The sequence below is a fragment of the Protopterus annectens genome, chromosome 11.part0 (assembly GCF_019279795.1).
Source record: "Protopterus annectens isolate FY-2018-M chromosome 11.part0, PAN1.0, whole genome shotgun sequence".
In the NCBI taxonomy this organism is placed as follows: Eukaryota; Metazoa; Chordata; order Ceratodontiformes; family Protopteridae; genus Protopterus; species Protopterus annectens.
This window is the reverse complement of record NC_056745.1, coordinates 1,514,686,003-1,514,713,393: the sequence shown is the minus strand read 5'-3', so window position 1 is coordinate 1,514,713,393 and position 27,391 is coordinate 1,514,686,003.

Here is a 27,391-nt window from a genome sequence, read left to right as displayed (position 1 = left end):
ATACCTCACTAAAATAATCACAGGCCTAAAGCAGATGCCCTATGCTGACCATCTATAAAAACTCCAGCTATACTCTGTGGCATATTGTCTACTCAGAGGCAATCTCTGCTTAACATACAGGGCCATGCCAAACCATGACTGTTGGACATGCTCCACTTAAAGAAATCCCAATCCCTCAGAGCCACACGCTCCAGGGATCTAAACCTTGTCATCACAATGGCCAAAACATGCTGGAGGGATAGGTTCCTGGCCCAGAGACTCCCCATACTCTGTAATAGACTGCCCATACATGTCAAGCAGAGCACCTCCTTGGCCCTCTTCAAAAGGAACCTTGATGATTGGATGGGAGATAGGAAATTCACCCCAGGGATCACGTCAGTCACCCTGCTAGATATGGGTCCAGGGAAGTAAATATTGTGGGAAGAAATATCCAGGGAATTATTATGGCTAGGCTTGTATAGGCCCTAGGGCCGATAGCCTAGTACCAACCTATGAACCTATGTGTTCAGTGAGTTGTGCTTTCAGTGAATAATCCTAGTCCCATATAGCCCACACATGAACTGTTTGCATACTAAAAGCTTTATACTTGAAATTTACTATAATGTATAATGTCAACACAGAAGAAAGAACTCTTTTTTTAATGTATCTTTGGGAAAAAAAATGTTTTGTCTTGTCACAACATTAAATGCATCTGCCAAAACTTTGCTCCCTGGCCCTTCGCTGAAAATGAGTTTTGCCCAGTTGGACTTTCCTGGTCAACAAAGACAAACAAACAACCAAACAAATAAATAAATAAGTTGGCTTAGAATTGCTATTTAGATTGACTGATTATTTTGCAGGAGCAGATGACTTTGGTATAGGTGACATTATGATGGTGTTTCGTTAATGCATGCATAACTGTTTTTTAACAAACCGATGAACACTTTTTCTACTCTATTTTTTTCCTTTACTCTTCTTAAATAGTTGTTGTCTTTCAGTTAAAATTGTCATTTTATTATAAGCCAGTGCCTTTCAATTAGTGCTGCACTCTGCATTCCCTTTCTTTTAAACCACATCGCATACTTCTGCAAAACTTAACTGTATGGAAATAGCTCAGAAGCTTTTTATTAGCATATTTTGCAATTTGTGCTCTGTATATTAGGACTAGGCTACATGCCCTTGATTATATTTGACTCTATCCTTGTTTTTACTTTGAGTATCACATATTTAGATCATTATCCTACAACCAATTGTATCTCTAGGACTGTTAAATTTTCAGAGGCAAATGTTATTTATATATGTTATATATATTTTGTAAAACATTTTATTGCAGTTTCCAAATATACATATAAGAAAACTAAGATAAGAATACAGCAACATAAGTACAACAAACACTATTTGCAAACATCCGAAAAGAAAAGAAAAACATTAATGACGGCTATGTACACTACATACAGAAATGATTTGGTTGAATTAGATTATAATGAAATAACACATTTCCAGAAAAAAATCTTAATAAATGCATTTACCAAAAAAAAAAAAAAAAAGAGCAGATTGGATATTATGAAGGCATGTTACCTGTGAGCACATGTCAAACATGCAGATCAGGTGTTCACAGGTAAACTGCTTGTGTGCGACAGAATATTGTCCATGTGCTGTAAAAGTGAGGAGCATTAAAGAAAAGCAAATATATAACTACTTTCAATAGAATATTGAGTATGAAGCAGAGAGTACAACTAACACGCTCGGTAACCACCATTTAGTTCTTACATACTGCCATTTTTATCCCTTTTGCCTATGATTGCTTAAATTGCAGTTCTTCAAAGCGCAGTTGCTCAGCCTTAATTCCTCAGATCTATTATCTTAACTATACATAACATTTAAAGATATTCTTGTTTATATATAATATTTTAAGTAATGAAACCGCCCATATAGTAAACGTAAAGTTTTTGCTGTGGGCTGAGGCTCCTGTGGTGTTCTTTATCCCAACGTCACTTTATTTTATAATTAAAACTCTAAAAGCATTCTAATTTGAAGAAGGACCATAAAGTTGTTTCTCTGACAAAATGGCACTTTGGAGTTGGAACAGTACAAAGTATTGCAAGAAAAAACTGATTGTTGCACCAAGGACCAATAACACGGGAATGATGGTATAAACATTTGAGTACCCATGCTTCAACTAACAAAAGCTGACCAAATGAACCCAAAACAGATTAAGGGAAACCATACTATTATTATTATTATTATTATTATTATTATTATTATTATTATTATTATTACTATTATTATTATTATTATTACGATTATTATTATTATTACTATTATTATTATTATTATTATTATTATTATTATTATTACTATTATTATTATTATTATTACTATTATTATTATTATTATTATTATTGTTATTATTATTATTATATTATTATTATTATTACTATTATTATTATTACTATTATGAACACATTGTCTAACAGTACTCTGTCCAATAAACAAATGAACAAACTTATGGGAAATCATAGCTGGAAAGTGATGAGTGAAGTGATAGCTAGTGAAGGAGAAAGCACTGCAAGTGTATATGTCCTCACCAGAAATGTGACTGACTGAATACCTGCTTCCCAGCCTTTTTTCTATGCAGTTCACATTTATTTGATGTGTTAATGTATTTATTTATCAATAACTTGTTGCTTTCTAAAATAGATGTGGTACATTTTGAATTTCAACTAAAATTTTCATTTAAAACATGCAGATTATTATATTTATATTACTGTAAAATGTATAGCCTGTTAGTTTTATAGTTAACAGTTCTAAAAGGGATCTACTAGTGTTTGTAGCTCGTGATACACTTGCTTGCTATCACACTCTGCAAATGGTGAGTACCCTAACTCTCACTACCCTAGTTAATTACCTAGCCCACCTACCATCTGAGGCCCCTAATCCTAACCATAGTACTCCCCTCCTAAACTTGAAGTTCCTGATCACTCTCTAATCCCAAAACTCCCCTCATGCTCCCTAAACATAAACTCCCTTCCTGCTTCCTAAAACTGAAACTTCCTTCCTGCTCCCAAAACCTGAAGACCCAGATGGTGCTTTAACCCTAAATTCCCTTCCCACATTTGACACCTAAAGTTCCACTCTCTAAACCTAAATCAAACTCCCAATCACTGCCTAAAGCCTTCATCTGCTCTCGGACTCTCGGACTCCCTCCCCACTTCCTCCTAACAGCTGACAAACTTACCTTGCATGAACTCGACTACTGTGTCCAGAACCAATGTGGCAACTCTACTCTCTCTGCATGGTTGCTGCATTTTACCAGAACATGTACACAGATATCAGCAGATGGCCATGGAAGCTGCAAGATGCCCCAATACATGGCTGCAAGGCAGTTGTCTTTCAAGAACCTGGGGCTTGGGTACTTGTAACTGACCCTAGTAAAATGCTATTCTGTAAACTTTGTTTGCTGCAGTTTTCCACTTAAAATATATGTGTGTAAAGAAAGTGGCAAACTTGGCTGAACTGTAAAAAACTAAAGAAGTCTAGTAACGTTTTAGCTTGACACAAAGACCTGTTGTAATTAAATGTTAATGAGATAGACAAATGTCTGAGTTGTACTTTTGTTAAAAATAAACCCCTAATAAAAGTAATTACATCAGCTTCAAATGTGTATGAAATATTGCATGAGTATTTGAGAAAATCTTTATTAACACATTTAGAAAATTAACACAAACATCAGTAATATTTGAATGCCTAGCCAAACTATTTTTTCAAAAGAGAAGTGAAAAAGATTACCTAAGGGTCTTAGCGTATACTGCTGCCACAATATTTTTTACTACCCCACTTAAATGATGTGAAATAATATTAAGGTATGGTAGAATTATATAAATCATCATCTTATATAACAAGTGCGTTTTTAGATTTAGAAAGATATTGACATTTTAAAAATAGAATTTATAGTCCTGTAGTGCCAGTATTCATTCCGTACAGCACTGTTATTAACTAGAGAGTAAATCTGTTCTGAAAATATAATACACATAAAACCTGCAGAGAATTTATAGACCATTATCTCATAAAAAGTAATTATAATCTTGATGCAATCTATAGATATTCCACACTTCTGAAGTTCAATAAACAGTTGAATGTGAATAGAATATATCATCTGCAGCTGTTCCTACGATATAGATGGTTATGCAGATAAACAACTAAGTGACACTGATAGCCTCTGTTCGAAATTTACTGCAGGTTATAAAACTAGGTCACTGGAATGTTTATATGATTTATCACCCCTTGCAAAGTTAATAGAGCTTCTGTTATAATTTCAATACAAATGTGTAAAGTAGAAGAAAGTGAATTTGTGATTTTTTTTGTTGTCAATACTTTTTTATGATTTAAATGCAGATTAACAAGTTTAGCCCATTAGCTTATGATCCCATCAGGAGGAAAAGAAGGTTTAAATGTTGTTGCTAAGAGAAACAATCATATACAAGCATTTCTAAGGCTGGTCAGACACTGTTAGAAGAGTCTCACTCATAAGCATGCATTTTTGTAAATATTAATTTTATGTGAAAAATTATTGTATCTTATGCAATAAATATATGTAATGATATGATTCTGTGGAGCTTTTCTCACCAAGCCTCTGCTGAAATGGGGCTTTTCCCCCTAGTCGGACTCTCATGGTAAACAAAAATAAATAAATAAATAAATAAATAGTTACAGAGCAGAAAGGAAAAGCAGCAGAATCAGCTGATGGCTCAGCCAGCCAATCAGCTAACAAAAGACTGAGTCACGTGAACCGTGGGCAGTGTCCAGCAGTTGTTTCTTCTGAAATGATATCTAACATATGTCTGATCATAAAATACCAATCTCCACCAAACAGTGCATAATTTATTTTGCTTCAGTTGTGAGATAGCTGCAGAATGTGAAATTATTTTATTAAAGTGATATTAAAAAAATGTAAAAAGAAACATGACCTATCAGGGCCTCTAGAATGACCTATCAGGGCCTCTGGAATTAGTATTTAACTATTGCCTCCAAACAGGCTTCATGCCACTTGAATGGAGAACAGCAACAGTCATCCCTCTGCACAAACGTAGGCCAGATACAGACTCTGGAAACTACAGACCCATAAGTCTCACTACTATTATATGTAAAGCGACTAGAAAGCATTATCATGGAAATGATTAATAAAGATATAGTTGACCTCCAGATACTGGACCCAACCCAGTTTGGTTTAATCAAGGGCAGATCATGCCTACTCAACCTGGTGGACTTCTTTCAGAAAGTAACCAAAGCAATGGATGAGAGAAAATGGTTCACACTACCTACCTTGACCTGGCCAAGGCATTTAACACAATACCCCACTTGGTCATTGTTTACAAACTCAAGAGGTTATGTACAAACTCATATGTCACCCAGTGGATAGCTAACTGGCTCACAGGACTCAGGAAGTTAGAATTGGGGAGTCCACATCTACAAAGAGGCCAGTCACAAGTGGAGTGCCTCAGAGATCAGTCCATAGGTTCATAGGTAGGTTCATAGGTAGGTACTAGGCTATCGGCCCTGGGGCCTATACAACCCCAGCCAAAAAGCTACCCTGGATTTTGCCACCCAAAAAAATTATTTTCCTGTGCCACTGTCGAGCAGAGCCACAGAGGTGATCCCCAGGGTGAATTTCCTATTTCCCATCCAAACATCAAGATTTTTCTTGAAGAGCACTAATGAGGAGTTTTGTTTGATATAGATATGTAGTTTATTCCAGAGTATGGGAAGTCTCTGGGACAGGAATCTATCCCTCCGGCATGTTCTGTTTATTGGGGTGACAAGGTTTAGGTCCCTAGAGCATGTAGCTCGGAGGGATTGGGATTTCTTTAAGTGGAGCATGTCCAACAGCTCTGGATTTGACATAGCTTTGTATGTTAGGCAGAGATCACCTCTGAGTAGGCGATATGCGATGGAGTAAAGCTGGAGTTTTTTGAGACGGTCCACATAGGGCATCTGTTTGAGGCCGGTAATCCTCTTTATGAGGTATTTCTATGGCCTTTCCAGTTGTTGTAGATATCTTGTGAGGTACATACCAAAAGGGGTGTTGTACTCTATAATGGGTCTAATGAGTGATGAGTAGAGGGGAACAATGACCTCTTTTTTTCTGGATAACAAACCTATTGTGATGAGGTGTGCCACGTAGCAGGATTTCCTGACTACTGTGGCAATGTGATTATCAAAGGAGAGACTACTGTCCACCTGTGTCCCAAGGTCTCATCACACTTTCGGTGTTAAGTATACTACCGCCTATGTTGTAGTTCATAGGTACAGAGTTTTTACCAAAGGGGATGACAATGCACTTTTTGGCATTGAGCTTGAGGCCATGGCTTTGACACCAGACATCTGTCTCAGTGAGGCCATTTTGTAGGATGTCCACATCATTAGGAGTTTCAATTATGGCTCCTAGTTTGCAGTCATCTGTGAACTTCATTAGCCAAAGACCTTCTGTGTTAGCCTATACTTCAGAGAAGTAGATACCAAACAGGAGAGGAACCAGGACTGAACCCTGTAGAACTCCACTTGTCACTGGTCTGAAGTTGGATTTGGAGTCTGCTACTTTCACAGTGTGGTTTCTGTCAGTGAGCTAGTTGGCAACTCATCTTGTGACATAGGGATTTATACCTAGTTTAGTGACTTTATCTATAATTCCAGAGTGGGGGATAGTGTCGAAAGCCTTGGCAAGCTCTAGATAGGCTGTGTGAACCACCTTACCCTTGTCTACAGCTTTGATGACTGCTTCAAAGAAGCCTATCAGGTTTAGGAGACATGATCTGCCTTTTACAAATCCGAACTGGGTGGGGTCCAGAGTTTGGAGATTACCAATGTCTTTGTTTATAAGTTCCATGATGATACATTCCATGGCCTTGCAGACCAGGCTCGTCAGGCTAATGGGGCGGTAGTTTCCAGGGTCTGTGGTGGCTCCCCCCTTGTGGAGTGGGATAACTCTTGCTGTGCACCATTCAGCAGGCACAAAGCTTGTGGTGAGGCTGTGATTGAACATGGTACTTAGGTGGGGTGCCAGTTCGCTCTGTAGTTTGTGTAGAATGCAGCCTGGGATGTTGTCTGGTCCCATGGATGCTGTGTTCTTGGCTTTGGAGAGTGTGTGTTTTACCTGTGCAGCCATGATTACAGGAACTTTGCATTCTTCCGGTATAGAGATGGGCTTTTTAGGGGGTGACTAGGGGGTAAAGTTAGCACTGAACCTATCTGCCAGGATGTTGGCAATATCAGTTGGGTCTGTATATTTAGTGCCATTGAGCTGTAACTCAGAACAGATCTGAGTGCTGCCATTCAGATTCTTGACATAGCTATAGAATGCTTTGCGGTTGTCTTTAGAATCAGTGGCGATTTTGTTTTTGTAACTATCTTTGGAGGATTTTATCAGGGATCACAGCTTCTTACTGAGGCTGACTAGGGAGCTCCTCCACTCGTGGGATTTTACTCTCTTTTGCAACAGTTTCTTCCTTCTGTTGTACAGTTTGTTTATGGCAGGGGACCACCAGATTGGCTTCCTTTTTTGGAGGATAGCGTCTTGGTTCTGTTTGGGATAGCACAATCCATGCACTCATGTAAGTACTTATAAAGTGCAATTGTGTAGGATTCAGTAGTCGTAACTGTATTGTCCATCTGCATGGGTGTCATGAAGTTCACCACTTTTGTCTTAAGAAGCATGACGTTATCTTTGGAGAATTGTTTTACCATGATTTCCTTAATGGGGGATGGGGGCAGGATATGGATATCTAAGGTAATTAGCTTATGGCCGGATCAGACCAATGAGACGTTGACTTCAGGTGTGGAACACCGGTCACTCATGTTGGTAATGACTAGATCTAGGATATTGTTGCCCCTGGTGGGGGTGTGGATAAGTTGATCCAGGGCATTGGAATTTATGAATTCCAGAAAGCGTTGAGCAAAGGAGTAGGTACATGAGTAGTTTTCCCAGTTAATGGTGGGGTAGTTGAAATCACCCATTATTAGGGTGTTTGGTTGAACCCTAATATTTTCCAGTATATCAAGAAAAGAGGAGTGGGAATCCTGGGGATGGTGGGTGATCTGCAGCAAGCTACAATTTGGATTGCAGTTTTGCCCAGAGTTAGTTGCACTTGGATAACCTCGGCTGCATTATGCTGATCAACTAGCCTGGAGGTGTGGTTATCCTTAATGAATATGGACACACCTCTGCCTTTGGTGTTCCGGTCCAGGTTACATGGCCAAAAAGTGTGGTATGAGTTATAGCCTGGTAGTGCAGGGGTGCTCTCTGGAGCCTTGAATCAGTTCTCAGCCACTGCACAGATACTGATGTTCTCCATTTTAAGGAGTGTCTAAAGTGAGTGCATTTTGAGATTTAGACTTCTAGCATTGAGTAGCATCTCCCTCAGTTTTTGCTTTCCTGTTCCTGTTACGGTGGTGAATTTGTCATTTGAACCTTGCCTAAAAAGAGGCACTATAGGGGTGGCAAGAACCTTAGCCAGTATCTGGAATCCCAGGAGTGACAGGTGCAGGCCATCTCTGGCAAAGCATCATGGTCTGTCGACCATGTCATCCCAGGCAGACAGATACTGGATCCCTTTAGAATGGCACCAGAAGCTTAGCCACTTGTTGAACTCAATCATTTTGTCCTTGTACTGCAGTATCATTCTGGGCGATGGCAGAATGCTACTCAGGGCTAGGGTCATACTTGCCTGGGTTACAAGATCAGAGAGCTCTTCCCTGTCTCTTTTCATGTAGTCCAGGGAGCTACGTCTCAGGTCGTTCACACCAACATGGACAATGACAGAGTCATATTTGTACTTGTTGTGGAGTGACATGAGTGTGTGGGTTATGTGGCGGATCCTGGCACCCGACAGGCAGCTGACAGTAATCTTCTCCTTGTTTAGCCTGGTGAGTGGGACATCAGTGTGCCTGACTATAGAGTCACCTATGACTAGTGTGTTCAGTACATTGTTTTGCCTTATTGGCTGTGGTTGAGTGGCACACTGAGTCTGTGGGCTATGTGTCATTTGGCTTGTGTTGGGGGGTGGAAGTTGCTTGCATTTCTGTTTTGGAGGTCTCTGTTGCTTGAGCAGATTATTATTGAGAGCCTCTGTGAATGTGTTTGTGTTTCTATGTGTGGATTTTGGTGGTGTAGATTTAGTGAGACTATGTGATGAGTGTGGTTTGGTGCAAGTGTTTATCTTCTCCTCTTGACTGTCAAGTTCAGTCTTGATTGGAGAGAGCTTTACCTCCAGTTTGGCTAGATAAATGCATCTCTCACAGGTTGTAGTGTTGGGTAGTAGGAGGAGAGGGTTGTCTGTGTACATGAGGCAATTTCTACATTGCCCCAAGATGCCCAGATTCATCAGATAGACAGGAGAGAACACTGGGAGCTGACCCTTGGACATGCCTGAATAAAAAAACTAATTTCCTCTAGTTAAGTGAGGAAAGTGAGTACAAGAGCTGTTTTTCTCTAAGCAAGTGAGGAAAGTAAGTACCAAAACTGTTTTCCTCTAGGTAATGAGGAAGGTCGAGTGCTGTAGTAATTAATAGGTTAGTGCTTACAAGTTCTGAGCAAGTGCTGATTACGAATAAGCAAATTCAAGTGTTAAAACTAAGAATCTGTATCTGGACTAAACTACTTATAGGAAAGGCGGGAAACAAGTGCAAATGCTGGCTTTTAAATCAGAAAGTTGAGAGAGATGGAAAAACTGCCCAGACGGCCAATAACTACAATTTCTGGGTCAGAACCTCACCACAGCATTGGGAGGGTGGCCTAATGGTTAAGGTGTTTACCTTACAAACACAAGGTGCAGGATTTGAGTCTTACAAGGGATAATTGGCTAGGCTTAAAATGGCTCACAAGGGCAGTTAGCTTAGTACTAAAAACTATGAAACTATGAACTAAACTATGTGGTTGATAGGTTACCTAGTGCTTACCACTCCCACTGATAAGCTAGCAGGCTTCCCTCCAACACAGAAAGCTTGGGGGGGGGGGGGGCTCAGAAGCTTACATACAGTCCTGGATACAACAAATCTGGACTACATGAGTTACAGGAAATGTATTATTATTTTTTTTTATATATACAGAAAAGTAGCTAAAACAGCAGTAAAAACAATTCAAATGCAATGCAAGCTAGCACACTTGAGTATGTAGCAATGTTAGACCAAACAGTTTAAAAAATGCAATTAAATTAAAAATGACTAAAAACAAGTGCAGAAGGAGTCTATTAGGTAGAATAAGGTAAAGAGATGGGACTGGGGGGAGTGCCCCAGATCAAATCTACAGTGGGGGCAAGCAACTGCAAAATGCAATTAAATTAAAAATGACTAAAAACAAGTGCAGAAGGAGTCAGATGCTTATATACAGTCCTGGATACAACAAACCTGAATCTGGACTACACTAGTTACAGGAAATTTATATATATATATATATATATATATATATATATATATATATATATATATATATATATAGAAAAGTAGCTTAAACAGCAGTCAAAACAATTCAAATGCAGTGCAAGCTACACACGAGTATTAAATTAAAAATGACTAAAAACAAGTGCTGAAGGAGTCAGAATCTTATATACAGTCCTGGATACAACAAACCTGAATCTGGACTACACGAGTTACAGGAAATGTATTATTATTTTTTTTATATATATACAGAAAAGTAGCTAAAACAGCAGTCAAAACAATTCAAATGCAGTGCAAGCTAGCACACTTGAGTATGTAGCAATGTTAGACCAAACAGTTTAAAAAATGCAATTAAATTAAAAATGACTAAAAACAAGTGCAGAAGGAGTCTATTAGGTAGAATAAGGTAAAGAGATGGGACTGGGGGGAGTGTCCCAGATCAAATCTACAGTGGGGGCAAGCAACTGCAAAAGCCTCCAAATTTAAACAAAAACACAAGAATAGGGAGGGTGGGTATGGGAAAACCAACACCTTCAGCAGAGATCTGAAAAACTATACAGTGAAGCAAAAATAACAGTGCACAACTCTGAAGTCACCCAGCAATGATATAAAATTAGTCAAACAACAATTACCAGTACACAACTCTGAAGTGCCAGAAAAATATACTCAGCTCTGTATATCTCCAGATAGTTTGAAGAGCACTCTGTTAGGACACAGGTAGGCTCCAGCAATGATATGCAGACTTTTACTAAGAGGGTAAAATTTTATGCAAGTAATCCTTGAGATGGTCAGATAACACACAGGATGTAAAACCAGTTATACCATCTTAAGACACAGAGAAATAGGGGGAGTGGGGAATTTACTTCACAGAAGTCAAGGCCAATGTCAGTGGTCTTTGGCTGACTAAATTTGCAGATGATTGCAAATTAGGAACTGTCATTGAATCCAACACTGGCACAAATGTTCTCTACAAGGGGCTAACACAGACGAACAACTGGTTTCAGAGCCATGAACTAAAACTAAATGCCAAGAAATGCATGATAGCATCCTTTGGGAAGTCATCCATCCCCGGTAACTATCATATTGACAACACACCCCTTACAGTTGACTCAGTAGTCAGGCACTTAGGGACACACATAGATAGTAATCTAACCTTTGACCATCATGTGTCTACAATAGTGAGGAAATCATTCTATGTTACGCAACATATAAACAAAGGTATGGCATCTAAGTCCAAGGAAGTCATTCTTCCACTGTATTCGGCATTTATCAGACCTGTCATTGAGTACAATACCCCCTTTGATATGTACCTAACTAGGCATATTCAACAACTGTAAAGTCCACAGCGGTTTCTTACTAAAAGAATACAGGGCATAAGTAAAATGTCCTATGCAGACTGCCTCATGGCCCTATCCCTGTATTCTATCTCCTACAGACTTTTGAGTGGAGATCTATGCCTGGCATACAGAGCATTGTCAGACCCCAGTCTGGTGGCACTCCTGCATATCCACAAAACAAACAGCACCAGAATTATCTGTTCTAAAGACTTTAAACCTTGCCTGTGATATAAATAGGACCTGCTGTAAAGACAAGTATGTATCCCAGGGACTACCCCGTCTATATAACAGGCTCCCCATCCATGTGAAGCAGAGTTCCTCGCTAACCCAATTCAAGTGCAACTTGGACAATTGAATGGGAAACAGGAAATTCATCCCTGGTTTGGCACCCATGTCTCTATGGCGACCTGTAAATGTTTCATCTCCCAAACCCCTGCTTACACTTCTTAGGGGTATCAGAACTTGTCAGAGATTTGGGATGCATGACTAAGCTTAAAAAGACCCTTGTGGTTGTTAGCCTATTAAACACCTATGAACCTATGACCCTAGGAACCTATGAACTTTGATTTCAAAGATAGACAGTTGAGGATACTATGGTATCAGAAAAAGAAAATACTGCAGTAACTAGACAGTACAAAATGGAGGTTACTCAGAAACATTCACTTTGCTGTGGTACTGAATATTATAGATTCTGTAGAGTAACTTGGACCATGGCTGGTTAGGCAAATACTATTACTGACATAGTATCCATAAGCAGATAAAAGTGCTGCATACTGAATTAATGCAGCATTGTTATAGGCTGCAGTCATGTTAGGGAATATAAGTGAAGGGGATGTGTTACTATCTGTCATAATGAGGAATACCACAAAAATGGTAAGATAATGCTAATGATATTATACATTATAATATTTGTAACAGTGTCCCTCATCTCTGCAAGTTTGGAAATATAATCATGCTAAACAGGGCCAATGGAGCAATGTGCCAGTGCAGTTCATCATATTTTAATTTATTTCTTTTTCTCATTTGATTACTGGGAATGTTCTCCTGGGTAGTTTCCTAATATTCTGGAAAGATGTATCCACTTTCAACTTCTTAAACACCTTCTAAACAATAATCTCCTCTCATCTTCACAGCTTGGATTCCCACCACATTATAGCACTTCTATAGCTCTTCTAAGTTTCACTAATACTATAAATAAATTCAGAGGTGATGGCAAAATAGTGTCTTCAGTCTTTTTGGACATGTTTAAAGCATTTGTTACAGTTTCCCATCCTAAGTTACTGTCCACTCTGAAAAATCTTAATATCAACCCTAATGCTGTTAACTGGTTTCAAAATGTATCTATCTAGCTGCCAGCAAGCTGTGAAATGGAAGCAAAATCTATCCCCACTCCTTCCTGTTACACTTGGAGTCCCTCAGGGTTCAATCCTAGGGCCCTTCCTCTTCAGCATATTCATAAATGATCTTAATACTGCCTCATCTCAAGCATCTATCGTACAATATGCAGATGATGCAACCCTCATATGCGCAGCATCCACAATAACTCAACTTCTTACAGCCACACAAAAAACCTTCTCTGATATGGAAATGTGGCTAGCAAACTCATAACTCATTCTCGACCCTAATAAAACTAAACTTATGATGTTTCATCCATCTAAACATACTAACATCACAGCCAACTTTTATATCACTGCCAGTAATAAAACTAGGATTTTTCAAGATTCCCAAACAAAACTATTAGGCATCATAATCGACAACAGACTAAAATCTGACATACACATTCAAAAAGGTTCACAAGAAAATAGGAATAATGTATAAAAACAAAAAATTCTTAGCAGACACTGCAAGAATAGCCTTAGCTAGAACCCACCTTCTATCCTCATTCTTATATGCATCCCCCATACTTATCAACCTCCAAAAGTCAGAACAAAGTAGATTAGAATCATGTTATAAGACTGCCAAATTTGCAACAGATTTCATACATTCAACCCATCACTGTCAAAGCCTAAAAATCTTTCTTGGTTGGAACTACCTCATATTATTAACTATAACCAGTTAATAATGGCTCACAAAATAATGCACAATCCTGACAACGTACCTTCCCTAAAAATCTTCTACAACCATACTCTAACATTCGTACTCTTTGATCATCTAACAAGGACTTACTCCAAGTAACCAAAGTATCCAATACACAAGCAACTCTCTTTACTGTAACTTTGTTGCTAAAAATTTGAACACCCTTCCACTTAGTATTAGATCCATGAGCAATCTTACTCATTTCAAAATATCTCGCAAAAGACACTTATTTGAATCCTGGCTTTGCACTTGTAACACTCCAGGTTAATTATTAACTTAGCATTACTTATACAATTTGGCTGTACGTACTAACTCTGTTAACATATCCCTTCTAACAACACTACTTCTCTATAAGTAGTTACATTCCTAGCTGCAACTCTTACTACGGAAGTATTACTAAAAATGCACTACTTTGTCTAAGTGATTCTCCCTACTTAATGTCCTAACTAATGTTACGTTCCTCCACATATATAAATTCAACCATATATTTGTCTATATTCAAGCGTTTAAAGTCTTGTTCTATTTGACAGCATGTATATATTTTTGTTTTTACATTTTTATCCTGTAAATGTGTTAGCATTCTTTTTTTGTCAATTTTGTTTATAATTTCTATTACTTGCTGTGATAATTTATATGTAAGCTTAGACTGGACCTTGTCTCCCCAGGCTTCCTCTGAAAATGGGCACTGTCCCAGTCAGACCATCCCGGTAAACAAATGTAAAATAAAATAAATAAATATAGTTTATCTTGGGGTTAAGCAAGAATAGATAGAGCTACATTTTGGCTAGGAAGTCTTTTAGAATGGTTTTAAAGGACTGGAGGGAGGGTAGTGACCTGATGCATGCAGTTACAGAATTCCAGGCCTTAGCAACATGATACGATTACAGACTAGGCCTGGGAGATTTAATAGGTTTGTGGACAGAGAGGAGTTTTTACTCACTAGATCATAATCATCGAGTGGGAACATAATTGTGTAGAATGGTATTTAGTGTCAGACAAGCTGATGGATTCTGGATAATTTTATAGGTTATGAAAAGCTGGTAGTTCAAACTAAGTTAGACTTTGTAGTGCTATACAGTGTTGGGTTCTGAAGGGGTATCTGTTGAAAATTCAGCCATTTTAATATAGCATTGTTCTAATTTTACTTTTTGTGATGCTTAGAAGTTAACAAGGTTGGGAGCATCATAAAGCAGTGAGGAAGAGGGGAGAGATAAATAATGGCAAATGTAGTTTTAGTAGTGTTGGTGAGAACGTATTTGGCTGTGTAAAGCATCCCTATTTTTCATGATTTTTATGACATTTTGTAAATGCAGGTCGAATGTAAGATTACCATCAGCTATCATCCTGAATAATTTGTTATGAGAAGTGGCTTCAATGGTTGTATTATTAAGAGAGAAGATTTTAAATTTTGTTTTTTTTTCATGAGAGAGGGATTTGGGTAAAAAGTAGTTTGCTTTTTTTATTTTGGATTGAGCATGAGTTGTGAGTTGCAAAGTCACATTTCAGTAGCTGTTAAAGCTTCCTGAATAATTTTTTGGAGATGTGCCAGTTTGTCTGTGCAACTTATGAGTGTAGAGTCATCTGAGTATTGTATTGAGGAGGCGTGGTGTGTTGATGTGTGGAGGGTGTTGTTGAGAATGTTAAAAAGGAGGAGACCAAAAATAGACCCTTGTGGTACACCGGTGGTGACTGGCAGGTATGAAAAGAGAGAGTGGAATGATACTTTTACTGACTGATACCTATTGGACAAGTAGCGTTTGACCTATAGAAGGGTGATCTGAGATAAACCCAGGGAGGGCATTGGAAGCCGAAGTTTGCTGTGACAAACTGTGTCAAAGGCTTTATACAAATTTATAAATAAAGATTAGACTAATTTGCAGTAATCTCTAGCTTTATTGACAATATCTGTATAGGTTAGAAGTGCACTGTTAGTACTATGGGATGGTGGAAGCCATTTTGTGTGGTGGACAGCAGTTCTTCCTGCAAGAGATAGTTGAGCAATTGTTTTTGAATACATTTTCACATACTTTGGAGATGGAGCATAAGATTGCTATAGGTCTAAAGTTAACGACTTTTGTTAAAGTTCCTACTTTGTGTAGAGGGATAATGTGTGATTTTTTTTCTAGAGAGAGAGAGAGAGAGAGAGAGGGAATGTTGGAATCCTAGACTGATCTATTTTTAAGGGTTGAGGCAGAAGAGACAATGCTATTTATTTTATTTTACATTTGTTAACCGGGGGTGTCTGACTGAGCCGAAAAGGCTCTTTTTCAGCAGAGGCCTGGGGAGAAAAGCTCCACATAGAAAAATTACAGGTATATTTAGACATATATACACACAAATTACAACAGACATGCTTTTACATTGGTATGCTGCACATCAACAGATACAGTGGAGAGAACAAACAAGAAAATATTAATTTAAAAATAAACGTAATTAATAGATTTGTTGTATACGGCTGAAATTTGGAACATAGGTAGAATACATATATAAACACAGGTACAGTACCTACATTGTACACTAGCCAGTGTTTGTGAGTAAGAGTGAAAATTATTATCAAGTACTCTAGGTTTAGTATGTGTACCTTTTACTAGCCTGGGGAGCAATCATGGCTTTGCCAACTTTGCTTGAGATGTTGACTAATGAGAGAGTTCCATTTATTAGCCACTGAACTACTACATAGTGTGTCCCAAAATGATTGTAGCTGTTGGTGACTTCTAGCAGTAGTTTGCTTGATGATCTAAGAGGCCTTTTGGGCAAGGGATGCTGTACTAGGTTTTTAAGAGCAGGACACTTATTGGGGCGTTAATAGATAGAATGGCAGATGCAGATCTGATTGTAGGATAGGAGGTTGGGCAGTTCAAGCCAGTGGAGCTGTCTCAAAGCAGTACAGTTATGAGTTCTATATGAGCAATTTGCAGCAAAGCGGGCAATTCTGTTATAGCAGGCTTCCATTTTGCTTAGTTCAGTTTTGTTGAGATTAGTCAGAATGGGAGATGCATAGAGTAGGGTGGATAGAAGTTGGGAGCAAGCAATGGCTCATCTTGTGTTGTTGGTACGAAATGGTTTGATACGGTAGAGTGATCCCAGTTTGGCATGTACTTTTTTAATAGTTAAGTTGAGATGACTATCAGATTTTAGGTGGGAATCTATGGTTATTCCCAATAGCTTAGCCTGTGCCACTGGAGCAATTGGAGTAGCATTTGTGGAGTAGATGGTGAATTGACTGTTATCAGTGTTTTTGTTAGAACTGGTTAAAATCATAAGCTGAGTTTTCTTTGGATTGAGGATAAGCTGGGTTTTGGTAAGGTAGTTTTCAACATCAGAGAATGCTAGTTGAGTTGTGTGCAGGAGGTGGTAATGTTTTGTGCAGCACAGATTAAGGGAGTATCATCTGCATACTGAATGATAGATGAATGCTGTGTGGAGGTATGGAGATAATTTGTGATGACTGTGAACAGTATGGTCCTAAGATAGAACCCTGTGGGACTCCTATAGTTATGGGCAGCTGAGGCGAGAGAGAAATTTCCCATTTCACAGCTTGGTATCTGTCAGTTAAGTAGCTTTAGAACCAGGTAAGAGTTGAATTTGATAGGTGATATTGGTTTAGTTTGTTTAGCAGGATTTGTTCTGAGACTGTGTCAAATGCTTTGGACATATCCAAAAAAAGAGTTGAGGCCTGCAGGATTTCATTTTTGAGACAGTTTACTGTGTCTGTGAAGTAGAGGAGGGGTGTAGTGGTACTATGGGCAGGTCTGAAACCATGCTGAGTAGGTGACAAGATGTTGCTGTCTAGGAGATATTTTAGCACCTGGGTATGGATGCATGTTTTTAGGATATTGGCCAGGGGGGAGACTAAAGCAATGGGTCTGTAGTTATTAAGTTCAGTGGAGGTCCTGCCTTTATGTATGGGTGTAACATAGGATATTTTCCAGAGTTTGAACACATGGTTTTCAACAGTTGATCTGTTTATGAGTGTGGAGATTGGGATAGCAATAGCATCGGCTGTGAGTTTCAAGAAATAGCTGGGGAGTAGGTCGGCTGCTGCTGATGAGGATTTTAGTTTGAAGAGCATGCTTTTGATTGAAATGGTGGAAACTGTTTTGAGGGTAAAGCTTGTATTAGTGTTATTTGTGTTGGGGGGGGGTAGTGAAGTTGGAACTGTCCTGTAATACTAAGGATATAATTGAGTTCACAAAGTGGGAGATGAATTGTGTTTCGATGGGAACTTTAATGTCAGGGGTGGTTTGTTTTGGGGTAGCCTTTTGGATGGGTTTTAGTAGCTGGTTTACATTTTTCCAAACTTTTTGGGGGTTGTGTTGGTATTTAGTTTGTAATGTCATATAGTAGGATTTTTTGTCCAGCCTAATGCATTTTTTTTTGCACGGTTGCGCAGTTCTTGGTACTTATTTACGCTTTGTGTTTCTTTGGTTTTTTGATAATAAAGCCAAGCAGTATCTCTGGACTTGAGGATCTGTTTGGTTTTTGTACTGAGCCAGGGGTTTGTAGAGGTGCTAACCTTGATGTTTCTCAATGGAGCGACAGTGTCTAGGAGTTGTAGAAATGTTTTGTTGAAATATGATACAGCCTGGTCAAGTGGGAGGGTTTTTAGGGGGGGGGGGTCCAGTCACAGTTACAGAGTAAAGTATTGAGGACCTCAGGAGAGACATTTTTTGGGGTCTATATCATTTCATTGAAAACTCATTTCATTGAAGCTTAATTCATTGACACATATTCACTGAAAGCTCACTTCACTGAAAACCCAATTCACTGAAGGCTCACTTCACTGAAAACCCATTTCACTGAAACTCATTTAATTGAAAGGTATATATGGCCTTTTCCCCACTGTTGTGTGATCCTGGAGTTAGTATGTAAAGTAAGGGGGGGTGTGGGGGGCATAGCCCCCTATATATTGTAAATATTTTAAAGCATATAGATGGATACTTACAAGTGTAATGAATAAATTCTTCCAGAAGACAACATGCAACAAATTTATGTGGGGGGCTTCACCCCCCCCCCCACATCCCCCTTACTTTATATACTAACTCCAGGATCACACAGCAGTGGGGAATAGGCCATATATACCTTTCAACAAAATGAGTTTCAGTGAAATGGGTTTTCAGTGAAGTGAGCTTTCAGTAAATATGTGTCAATGAATTAAGCTTCAATGAAATGAGTTTTCAACGATGTGATATAGACCCATTTTTTGTGTTTCTAGTGGATTTGTAGTTAGTGGTTTTGCATGTGCTTGTTCTACTACATATAAGGTATATTATGTTGTGGTCACTTAAGGTGTCTGGGAGACTTCTTGTGTGGGGATACAATGTGGGGTTGTTAGTTAGGACCCAGTCAAGGATGGATTCCCTTTTAGATTTTTTATCACATCTAGTTGGATTTTTGACTAGCTCCTGGTAGCCATGGAGATTTATTAGATTACTTGGTGGTTCTGATATACATGTGAACCAATGTAGGTTGAAATCCCCCAGAATGAGGGTTTCTTGTGAATATGTGGAAGAGCACCAGGATAAGAAGTCTTCAAGGCTAGCAGGTGTATCACCAGGTGGAATATAGATCACAATTGTGGTGATGACCTTTTTAGGGTGAAGTTGAAGTTGTGAGATAAGTATGTCCCAATTATTGGGGGAGGGGTAGAAGTTTGGTAATTGACATACAGTTAAGCTGGACTTCTACAGTAAGGCAGTTCCACCCTCTTTACAAAGTGGTCTGTCTTGTCTAATGATATTGTAGCCAGTAGGGAGAACTTCTAAGTTAGCTATGTTTTTATTTAGCCAGGTTTCTGTTAAAGCAACTATGTCTGGGGAGTAGTGTACTATTGTGGCCTGGAGTTCAGGTATTTTATTTTTGATACTTCTGATATTAATATTTAGCATTAAAAGATGGTTGGTTTTGCTGCTGTCATTGATTTGGCCAGGGATGAAGATAGTGGTGGTATGTTTTGACATTTGTGCTGGAGCAGTTTGTGTTGTACAGGGTGGATTTGGGCCTGGGTTGGGGTGGATGTCCCCACTTATTGTGAGCCTGGTGTTAAAATGGTGATACAGATGTTGGAGTTTGGTGGTGAGTGTGAGAAAGTATTGTGTTTTTTTGGAGTAGGAATGTGAGCATATGTGTTTAGTTCTGAATTGGTCTGTTATGTAGTTCTTGAACAATTGCGGGCAGATATTATTATAATGTGTGGTGTCTGTATATGAGAGTGCATAATATAGTGTTGTGCTACTAATTTTAGGGATATTGCTAGAGTGATAACTTGTGGAGTTGTAAAGAATTAAGAGAAGACAGACTAGACTTAGTTGTGTGATAGTCATAGTTATAAAGTTAAGTTGGTTCTAGCTGGAGGTTTGGATAGGAATTATAGGGTTGCTCTATATGTGGATTGGTAAGTAGTGTGGGGTGATGTAATAATGCCTAGTGGGAAATGAGAGTGGTTGGGAGTATTTTATGGTGGAGCAAGTGGGTGTGGTGTAATGTGATCTGACTTGAAGAGCTGTAATTGGTGGAGGTGATGTGACGTTCAGCTGTGGGTGTGGTTGCGATTACTATAAATGTAGAGGTAGTGGTGGTTGGAGGGAATTGGGTCGGGGCAGGGGAGTGGAGAGAGCCCGAGTGTTAGTGATGGTGAACAGAGCGGGGCAGAGCCCACCAAGACAAGAGTTGTTGTTGTCTTTCGGCTTTTCCCGGTTAGGGGTCGCCACAGCGGAACTCATGTCCACTAATGATTGGCAGTAGATTTTCATGAACGCCGAGGTGCCAGCTCGATGTCCAACCTTCTATGAAGGCACTCCCATTTATGCATGTCTTTTGAATGCCCACCCAACTGCGGGGAGGACATGCAGACTCCACAAAAAAGGCACTCCCTGCACTCCAGCTGAGAATCGAACGAGATAACCTCTTGCTGTGAGGCAACAACTCTACCGCTGCACCACTGCAGATATCCCACCAAGACAAGAGTAATGGCTAAGAAAAAGTGAGTGTTACTTTATATATATGAACACTTTAAGCAAATTCCTGAGGTCTAATGGCTTAACAGCAAGCAGAATTCAATTGCTGAAGAGCACTTGTGTCCTGGTGGGAGACTAATAATTTAAAGATGGCTCCATGCTCAGCAGGATTCTAATATAGACTTAGTATTGGGGGAGGGGGATAGCACAAAGGGTGTAAACCAGGTGGAATGCAAAGTAACCAGTGACACCAAAGAGGCAATCAATGGAAATCTATCAGTGAAGGCCTCAGAGGGGGTGAGTAGTAATACAAACTCTGTAAAGTGAAGGAGAGAAGACACAGTAACGTTTATTAAGGTTGGGAGTGTGCCTTCACATTGACTTGTTTATTAGTAGAGGTACTATTTTAAGGTAATCACTTAGAATGTCATTAGTAGAGCATGGTTTGAGTTTGTTTAAGAGTAGTTTTATATAAGATGTGGACACAAGTTTTAAGGTAAATCTGGATGTGGTGGTATGTGGCTGTTGAGAAGAGTTGGGATTGGATGTTTGGGGAATTCTTGGGTAGGCATGCTATATTGTCTATGAAATAAGAGTTGAATTCTGTTGCAGTTTTGAGAGATCAGTTATTGGAAGAGGGGGTTAGGGCTGAATTTTTATGGGTTGTGAGATTTCTTTAATGGCTCATCTGAATTTTTTAGGATTGTGTTTACTAATGTTCTAAATGTTGTTGTATTATAGTTTTTTTTTTGTCTTCATTTATTTTCTTTTTAGAATGGTTGTGGGAAATTCTGAAGTTTTTAAAATATTGTGGTGTTTTATATTTTTCTCATTCTTTCCAAGCTTTTTATGTCTTGCATTAGCATTCTACTCTTTTTGGATAGCCACATTGCATTATTTGTTTTTAGTCCCTTCCTTCTCGGATGTGCATGGCTATTTAGGATATTTAGAAAAGTTGTATTAAATTCATTTACAGCATTGTCTAAGTTAAGGATTTTTAGGATGTTCCAGTTAATAAATGGTAGGGTGATAATGAATATTTCTGGGCTAAACTTGGACAGGTTGCATGTAGTTTTATAAACATGCTGTATAAGTGGAAGTGTGAGATGTCTGGTCATATAGACTGGGAGATGGTCACTGACAGAGTCTGATATTGCTCCTGTGGTAGTGAAGTTGCTCTGGTTCAATTCTATGCTTCATCCAACTGAGGAATTTGATGTTTTTTTGTAATGTATGGGGCTATTAATTAGTGTGTAAAACCATATAAGTTCATGCTACATGTAGGGGAGTTATAGGTTACATCCAACCGATTGATATTGACATGACCAAGTAGTAGTTTTTTTTTTGGCATTGTTATAGATATCCAGTGTTGGATACCTTCCATGTCGATTGGTTTGGTAAACAACTAGGCTTATAGAGGTCCTAGTGGCCATAAGCCTATGAACCTCTGTAGTTGTATTTTCTAAGGGGGATGCAAAGGACTCTAATACATATTTGTTTATATTTGTTCATTTTCTGGAAAATAATATGAAACTCTGCTGAATTATGTTTTGGTATTGGTTTGTTGTAGGGGGAAATGTGGTAGTTTTAGGGAAATATTAAAGCAATACCACCACCTTTCTACTTTATATGGTCATTATGGCTGACATTGTTTTGATGCTGGTTGTAGGTCAGGTATTACAAATAGCAAACAGTTTATAGATGATACAGAGAAATTAAAAAGAAGGCACAAAGTAGAATAGATTTTCTTTCATTTACTAAATGCAGAAATCAGGAAGTTAGGGAGACTAAGACACTGGCATATACAGTGTAATTTATTTATCAAGAGAAATGACAGTGACCAAGTTAATAAGTGGTTCTTAGAGTGCAAAGACCACTCCTTTGAGTGCAATGTCACAGCCACTTTCCAGCACAGGACAAGCACATATTTGGCTAATTAAAGTTAATACATGTCAAGGCTCTTTGTGTTCACAGGTTCATAGGTGTGTACTAGGCTAATGGCCCTGGAGCCTTTACAAGCTAGTCCCCAAAAATTTGCACAGGCACAGTGCCACCCTATGTTAGTTCACAGTACCCATATCCAGTAGGGCAATTGGAATGATCCCTGGAGTGAACTGTTACCCATCCACTCGTCAAGATTTCTCTTGAAGAGGGTCAGCGAGGTGCTCTGCTTGACATGAATGGGAAGCTTATTACAGAGTATGAGCAGTCTTTGGGAGATGAACCTGTCCCTCCAGCATGCTCTGTTAATTGTGGTAATGAGGTTGTGATCTGGAGCATGTGACATGGGGATATTCGGATTTTTTAAGGTGTAGCATTTCAAGTAGGGCTGGGTCGGACATGGCTTTGTAAGTCAAGCATAGATCACCTCTAAGTAGACGATAACAGACTGAGAACAGCTGAAGTTTCTTGAATCTGTCCAAGTAGGACATGTTTAAAGCCCAGGATCCTTTTTGTTAGGTACTTTTGTAGCCTCTCTAGCTGGTGTAGGTGTCTAGTCAGGTACATGTCAAACAGGGAGATATATTCGATGATTGGTCTAATGAGGGATGAGTAGAGAGGGATGATGACCTCTTTCATCCTGGATGTGAAACCTTTGGTTATAAGATGTGCCACATAGAAGGACTTTCTGACCACAGTGGCAATGTGGTGGTTGAAGATGAGGTGGCTGTCGGCCTGGGTGCCCAGATCTCTTATGGCTCCTTCAGTGTTCAGTGGGCTCCCATCAACTTGGTAATTTGTGAGAACTGAGTTTTTTCTAAAAGGGATGATAATGCATTTTTTGGCATTTAGCTTCAGGCCATGGTCCCGACACCAGTCGTTGGTCTCAGAGATGCCCTTTTGTAGGGTGCCAGCATCTCTTGAGGAGTTGATAATGACTCCTAGCTTGCAGTCATCAGTGAACTTAGTCAGCCAGAGTCCTTCTGTGTTGGCCTGGACTTCTGAGAAGTAAATGCCAAGCAGGAGAGGGCCCAGCACCGAGCCCTGTGGGACTCCACGCATGACTGATTGTCAGTCTGACTTGGAATCTGCAACTTTCACTCTGTGGGTCCTGTCTGTGAGTCAATTTGCAACCCACCTAGTGATGTAAGGATTGATGCCTACCTTGGTGAGTTTATCAATGATACCTGAGTGGGGAATGGTATCAAAGGCCTTGGCCAGGTCGAGGTAGGCAGTATGCACTGCCTTACCCTCATCCACAGCCTTGGTGACTGCCTCAAGAAGTCAACCAGGTTCAGCAGGCAGTATCTCTCCTGGACAAAGCCAAACTGTGTGGGGTCAAGAGTTTGGAGATTGCCTATATCTTTGTTAAGCAGGTCCATGATGATGCACTCCATAGCTTTGCATACCAGACGTGTCAGGCTAATAGGGTGATAGTTCCCAGGGTCTGTAGTTGCTCCCCCTTTATGGAGCGGGATGACTGTAGCAGTGCACCATTCAATAGGGTCATAGCCTGAGGTAAGGCTGTGATTGAACAGGGCACACAGATGTGGTACCAGTTCATTTTGTAGCTTATGTAGGTTGCAGCCAGGGATATTATCAGGTTCCATGGACACTGTATTCTTAGCTTTGGACAATGCAGCTTTTACCTGTGACACAGAAATGGGGGGTACCAGGCTTTCTTCTAGTATTGTGATAGGGCCCTTGGGGGGAGAGGGGTAAACTTGGCACTGAATCTGTCGGCCAGTATGTTGGCTATATCTGTTGGCTCAGTATAGGAGGTGGCATTATGAAATAACTCAGAGCAAATCTGGGTATTGCCTTTGTGATTTTTGGTATAGCTATAGAAGGCTTTGTGGTTGTTTTTAGTGTCAGCAGCAATTCTGCCTTCATAGCTGGCTTTAGAGGATTTGATAAGGGATTTCAGCTTTCTGTTGAGACTGATAAGGGAGCTTTTCCAGTCTTGTGACTTCATTTTTTTCTGCAACAGTTTCTTCCTTCTGTTGTAGAGTTTATTGATGGCTGGAGACCGCCAGACTGGCTTCCCTTTTTTGGAGGAGAGCATCATAGTTCTATTTGGTATGGCAAGGTCCATGCATTTGCGTACATGTTCGTACAGTGCATTGGTGTATGATTCGGCAGTCATGCAGCTATCTTCCATTGGCATGGGTGCCAAAAAGTTAGCCACCTCTGCTTTTAGGAGCCAAAAGCCTGCTTTAGAGAAGTTTTTCAGGGTGGTCACCTTAGCATGGGGTATAAGTGAGATGGAGATTTCCATGTTGATTAGTTTGTGGTCAGATTTAACCAGGGAGGAATTGACTATAGGTGTGGAGCAATGGTCTCCCATGTTGGTTGCTTCCCCTAGTGGGGGTTAGCATGTGCTGGCCAGGGCATTGGAATTGATTAATTCCAGAAAGCATTGGGCCTGTACATTGGTATTTGAATAGTTTTCCTAGCTGATGGAAGGATAGTTGAAGACACCCAATATGAGAGTATTGTGTTGGACCTTGATAGATTCCAGAGTGCTTAGGAAGTTGGAGTGAGAGTCTGAGGACATGTTTGGGGTTCAGCAGCAGGCTATGACTTGTGTAGTTAGTTGTACCTGAAGTATCTCAGATGCATTATGCTGGGCTACCAGTCTATAGGTGTGTGTATCCTTTAAGAATATGGAGACACCACTGCCTTTGGAGATTCCAGATGTATTCTGGGGCCAAAAGGTATGGAATGAGTTGAAGCCTGGGAGCCCAGGGGTACTTTCGGCCTCTTTATACCAGGTCTCCGTTACAGCACAGATGTTGAGATTCTCCATTTTGAGGAGAGCTTGAGTGAGTGCATCTTGAAATTTAGACTTCTAATATTGAGCAGCATGACCCCCCAGATTGCATTTGTTTCAAGCTGTTACGGTGTTACTGTTACGGTGGAATTTTGGTCTTTGGAACACTGCCTAAAAAGGCACTAGAGGGGTGGCAAGAGCCTTAGCCAGAACCCGAAATCCCAGGAGTGACAGATGCAGGCCATCTCTGGCAAAGCATTGAGGTCTGTCAATCATGTTGTCCCAGCCAGATACTGAATTCCCTTAGAATGACACCAGAAACTTAGCCAATTGTTGAAGTCAATCATTTTCTGCTCGTTCTGTGGTATCATTCTGGGTGATGGTGAAATACTTTTCAGGGCTAGGGTCATACCTGCCTGGGCCACATAATCTGAGAGTTCCATCACATCTCTTTTCATGTAGTCCAGGGGAGTACATCTCAGGTCATTTATACCCACATGGACAATAATTAAGTCATATTTGTACTTGTTGTGGAGTGACTCGAGTGCATGTGTTATGTGGTGGATCCTGGCACCTGATAGACAACTGACTATTACCTTCTCCTTATTCAACCTAGTGAGTGGGACATCAGTGTGTCTCCTATGATTAGTGTATTGGGCAAAGTGTTTTGCCTTAAGGGCTTGGGTTGAGAGGCACACTGTGGTGGTGAGCTATGTGTTCTGGGGTTGGTGTTGTGTTGTGATGGTCGAGTACATTTCTATCTTGGGGGTCTCTGTTGTTTAGTTAAATTTTTATTGAGACCCTCCACAAAGGTATGTGTATGGTTTGTGTTTCTATGTGTGAGTTGTGATGGTTGGTGTTTTAGATGGCTGTGTGTTCTATGTAGTGAGTTGCAGGAGTTGAACTTCTCCTCTTGACCAGCTAGTCCGGCCTTGGTTGGAACGTGCACTGCTTCCAGTTTGGTGATATAAGTGGATCTTTCACAGGTGTGAGTGTTGGGAGGTAAGAGGAGAGGGTTATCTGTGTACATTATACAGTTCCACACTGGCTCGGAATGCCCAATTGCACCAGGTTAGCAGGAGAAAGCACAGGAAATTGCCCTACAATCATACCACAAAAGGAGGGGGTGTATCCATATTCATCAAGGATACCCACACCTCCAGGTTGGTGGCAACGCACGAAGCATCGGAAACCATCCAGGTGCAATTAACCATAGGCAAAACTGCTCTACAATTTGTAGCATGCTACAGGCCACCCTCTCAAACTCAGGAACCCCACACAGCCTTCCTGAAGACACTGGAAGGTATAAATGTATCTCCAAACACCATTATATTGGGTGACTTCAACTACCCGAATATAGACTGGGAACATTACTCAAGTCCCAACTTTCTAGCCCAAAGGTTCCTGGAGTTCATAAATTCAAATGCCATGGAACAACTAGTCACCGTTCCCACAAGAGGAGAAAATATACTAGATCTCATCATCACAAACATGGGGACAAAATGCTCCACACCGAAGTATATCCCTCATTGGTGAGATCAGATCACAAACTTATCTCACTGGAAATCCACATCCCCCCACCCCAAACAAAAAAGACCACAGTGAAGAACTTCTCTAAAGCAAACTTCACACTACTCAAGACTGGTGTGGTATTCTTCAAGGCCCCCGAGCCAGTGGAAACCACAACCCAAGCTGCGGAAGCCCTTACAAATGCCTTCTACGAACACCTCCAGGACTGCATGGATCAGGCAATCCCTAATAAAACCAAGACTCTTTCAACCAGGGGCAAGCGTCCAGTCTGGTGGACCCCGGCCATAAACAAACTTTACAATAAGAGGAGAAAGCTGTTACATGATAGAGCAAAATCCATAAAAGAGAAGACACACTTGATCATTATTAGT